At 35.1% G+C, this 5165-nt stretch overlaps 1 protein-coding gene across 1 annotated transcript in view; it reads left to right on the forward strand.

Annotated features, from left to right (window-relative positions):
- LOC105462477 overlaps positions 1 to 5165 on the forward strand; it is a 189587-nt gene that overhangs the window by 63908 nt on the left and 120514 nt on the right. The window lies entirely within an intron of this gene.

A 5165-nucleotide genomic window follows, 5' to 3' on the forward strand; every position in this document is an offset into this window, starting at 1 on the left:
TGAATATAGGTGAGTCGTTAAAATCAAATTTAGAAGTCTAAATAAAAGTACATTTGTATCCTACAAATTCGTGTATATGTATGCGTGAGATATATTGATGTGGTAATAAACATGACACATCACTACACACTACTACATCAATATCGCACGCATACATACTCACAAATTGTCGGTAAAACAGGAGATTTTTGGAGTTTGATCTAGGATTTAGGATCCTCTTAACCCTGCACGGAAAGAACGATTTTGCTGGAAGATAAAAAAAAATCTGAAAATAATTTTTGTTATAGCATCATCAAAATATTTTGTCGGAAACTCAAGTATAATAAGCATTGCTGTAAAAAGTTTTGATATTCTAGCAATTAGTTTGACTTTCGAATAAAATTATTTTGATGACCTAACAAAAATTATTTTCAGATTTTTTTTTGGTCTTCCAGCAAAATCGTTCTTTCCGTGTAGACTACCACATCGTGTAGACTACCTGAATAAAATTTACCCGGACCATTTTTGAAGTGCGTGCCATTCCACAGGGTTGAAGAAGTGGGGTCGCGATGTGAGGGGGGGAACTTACAAGTGTCTACACTCTACAACCTTCCATCATAAGCCACGTCATTCCATTTGCCATTCCAGCCAGGCGTAAAGTTCGACAATCGGTCTAGTTCACTCGGTCAAATAAATGTTTTTTAAAGTGAAGCCATATGAGGTATTTTTCTTTTGAAAATACCACTCATGTTTTTTTAGAAACTATGCTTTACTTTTTTTTATTCGCCTCTGAAAAGAACTGCGATGTAAAAGAAAAATCAGCCTTTTTCGGAAAAGATATAAAAGCTGACTTACATTTTTGCAAATTGTTCATGTTAAGATCTTTGAGTGTTACTATCCATTCAGTCACCTTTCTTACTGTCTAACGTATTGATTAAAAAAACAAAGTTCTAAATGGATGCGTTTGAACTGAAGTTACGCAACAAAATAGGTAGGGCGGGTAAATTTTAACCAGTGTGGTAGATTTGGGTGGCAAATATGGTGTGGTCTAAGGTTAACAGTTACGGCCCAGCACAAACACAGATTATAACTGCAATATTGCAGCAGTAATATTTCTGCAATACAGCTGCTACAATTTGCTGCAACATCGCTAATAATTAATATTTCCTGGGATTACTTTCTAGATTGGTGTAGAAAATAGCTAATAGTTATTAAACGACTGTCAGAAAAGTAGTCGTGATTTTAAATAAATGAATACGTAAGCAAAGATATGCGCTAATCAACGTCCCTAATCAGATACGAATGGAAATTAAAGAACAGCTCTTTACTGAAAGAAGATGAAATGAGATATTTTGAAGGTGATGAAATTCTGCCACTCAGAGAAAAAGACAGAGTTGTGGCAACTATACAAGTTTTATATATAGAATTAATGTATACATAATTGAATGAACAATTTTATAGTTATCGCAATTATAAAATAGTTTGTTCAACTATGTCAAAAAATAATTCTACACGTAAAACTTAAATAGATGTCACACCCAGTTGCCATCGCTACACGCTTTCTCCTGAGCGTATAGGTGCAATAAAAAGAAAAGCACGCGCGCGTGTGTGACTTTTATCTTTAATTCCCTGCGTCTTTATCTAAATCCATCAAAAATGAATCAATGTCGGATTAACTGAACCGGAGATATGCTGCCGGAAGTATAGACGTAATCCCTTTTTATTCCTATCCTCAATCACACCGTATCAAAGCTCACCTCCGTCCTCTCCCGCGCCCACTGACTCCCTCCCTCGCTTCCGTAATTTGCCGACTCGGCAATCTTTCTCTGATCACGGTATAGTTTGAATTTACTGCCCGATCCGGGAGACGCCGACTTTTACGACGGCAAGTGAAGGCGTGTGCTCGCAATGCTCAACGTCCCTCGACGAGCTCTGTTTTCGATATTTCTCTACATTTTTTTATGTAGGTACATCGTGAAACACGCAAAAATTCTCGAGAAGGTAACAACCTCACCGGAAAAAACTTAAACGGTGACGGAAATATCGTGGAAAATTAAAAGCATTTGCAGCATGAGAGATGTGCAAATGAATATTGAAGTCGTTATTTTTTTGGGTACTTTTTAAGTGGTCCTTACTCCTAATGAGTTTTAATTTGAGACTTGCAAACTCTCGCAATTTCGAAAAAATTCGGACTTTTAAAACTTGCACGAATGCCGCTTGACTTATGAGATAAAAATTACTTTTTGCTGCACCTGAAAAACTATTAAATATTAAATAATGAAATAATCACGAATAAAGAGGTTTCCAGAGTTTTATGAATATACCCGAAATCGTCATTAATACCTATTGAAAGTAAACGTTGAACGGGGAATTTTATTCTTTAAACTCCACCGCATATTTCAAAAGAAATTAATTTACTAAAATAATATTTTTTAATGATGATATTTAAATAATTAAAAGTAATGAATAATTAATTAGATATACATACGTTATAATCCAGATTTCAGCAAAAGTCATTCGGTGTATCAACACCTCGCAGAACATATGTATATATATAAGGTCGTTCTCTAGAAATGTCCTTGGAAAACGTATCAGAGCGGAAATGTTGAAAAAGGGGTGCGTGGCAGCCAATTTTTGTGAGTGCATCTTGAAATAATCATAGCTTCGGTAAGTGGAGTTCCTCGTATCCCACCATATTCCGCGCATAGAGGCCAATTCAAAAGAAAGCCCTGTTTCGCCGCACAAAGATCCAGAGCTATTCCGAAGCTATTTATTGAACGAATTTATATCGTTGGAACTTTTTTAATAATACTTGGCAAAGAACCGCGATTTTTGTAGACATTATCGATAGAGTTATATTGCTCCGTGTACAATAGCACTCTACTGTACCCATGTTAGATTTACAACGATATTATACATTACACTGAAAGAAACAAAATTTTGCAATTACAATAATTTAACTACAATGTAATCATTTTCGATACCAACTATAGATTCTTGTTTGGGAGAAATACATATATAAATATAATTATTACTTAATAAAGAGTGAAGTTTTATTATTATTATTAATATATATTATTATTAAATTTAAATTATTATTTGATAATAGTAATAATTAACATTATAATAATAATAACAATATTGATTGTAACCACAAACGTCAAACTTTTCACTCAGTGTATGTATATAATTTTATATAATTTTATATCATATGAAACATAAGTGTTCTACGACAAGCTTGTAAATAATAACAATAATAATAAATACGTAGAGTGTTAGAGATGAATGCGAGCAGGAAGCATAGCCGCGATCGGAAACATCGGTAACGCAGTTAAATCAGTTTCCCTTTAAATTCCAGCTCATAGAACTTGGGCGTGAATTTCCGACGTTTGAGCTGGCAATTCCTTTATCGTGCGGCTTTTTCATCAGAATTACAAACAATCGCCTGGAGAATGCTTTTTAATCCCGGCCAATAAAGCAATCGGACTCGTTCCCGTAGCGGCGTCTTCCAGTCCGGCTGAGGAAGCTCTCACCCTCTCTTTCATCCCTCTCGTCCAGAGTTTCTATCTTCTTTTGTGCTCTCTCCTTCTATTTCTTTTTCCTCATCTTTCCACTCCTCTCTGTCTTCCTCTCCCCTCTCACTCTCTCTCACTCTCTCTCTCTCTCTCTCTCTCTCTCTCTCTCTGCCTCCCTCTCGCTCTCTTCTTTTCTCTCGCCCTCCCGAGACCGCCGATAGCGATGCTCGACTCTCTCGTCGCTTTTTAAAACAATCGGCGCTCGTAAACAACGTCATTCCCAGCTCTTTGTTTCCGCCGCCATCTTGCAGCGAGCTGCAGTTAACATGCTGGTTGTTGCTACACGGACAATTATTTTTATTGCTCGCGTCCGACTGTTTCCGGCACAGCGGCGGTTTTAGACATTCATTCATCCCGAGGCAACGGTATAATCCACAACGTTCGTGCAGCCTTATTTGGATTTCAACAATAAATGTTTATTTCACTTTAAGTCTGTACAGTTGCACGTATACGTTCCAAGCACACTAACGATCTCTTTAGTCATTTTATGTTTAATTACCATTGTATCATTTTATATGTAATAATAATGTATATTTATAAATACTATTTTTGTATTGTATGTTACTTTTACGTTACACAAGAGTAAGAATAATTAATTATTTAATTATTTCATTTTAAATAAATTAATAATTTTGTTCTTAGAGTTATTATTATTGGACAAGAATTATTATTATATTTCGTAAAAGAAGTATAATTTACAAAGTGAATTTGCAAATATATATGTATATTTGTTTCCAACAACAATTTTTTAAATATTATTAAACATGGATGGATATAAAAATACAAATAAATCTTGTAGAATCCGTAAACTGGATAACCAAAGAGGAATATATATATTAAAATATAGAAAAAATATAATTGATTTACTTCCTACGTTTGTAATTGAAAAAAACTTCGTTTTACAATCACGTCAATACCTATACTCTCTGAAAGTAAACTCTTTACTTTTATTCTCTTAATTGAAATATTCTCAGTGGACCTTCCTTTTTTGCTTGTAGCCGCCACTCTCTTTTCATTTCTTGCTCATATGTAGCCGATTCAATCGAAAAATTGTTATTGCAATTCCTATTGTTGTTACTTCCAGACGACCGAGAGATCTGGCGGTCATTCCACGCGAAAGCTTTAAAGCCTTTGAAAGAGCAGACGAAAGCTCTTAGCATGTCGGGGTCGGTTAGCGGCGAGCGCTAAATGGAGCTCGACGATTTAAGAGCGGCATGCAATCAAGTGAAACGCGACTATTTGTCGCAATATTACGACATTTCAGCGTTAGAAGATTTTGGTAAAAATGTTAGAGAAAACAAAAAATTGCAAGACACATATATCTACATTGAGAAAAATTTCCAGGCTTTTTCCGTTCAAAAAGATCGGATTATCCTTTTAAAAAGTAACAAACGGATATTTACTTGGATGAACGGATCAACTTGGTCGAATAAAAAATCCGATCACTATATATGGTACAGTTCATCGGAAATATATTGATCAGAATGTCAAGAGAAATATCCGATCACTATAGTTCATCGGAAATATATTGATCACTTTCTTCTTTTTCTTAAAATGGCCTTGGTCCCCTCAAGAAGAGATTAAACTTGGCCAAGCTTATAATGCACGGAG

The sequence above is a fragment of the Wasmannia auropunctata genome, unplaced genomic scaffold, assembly GCF_000956235.1.
Source record: "Wasmannia auropunctata unplaced genomic scaffold, wasmannia.A_1.0 LD336097.1, whole genome shotgun sequence".
NCBI classification, from domain to species: Eukaryota; Metazoa; Arthropoda; class Insecta; order Hymenoptera; family Formicidae; genus Wasmannia; species Wasmannia auropunctata.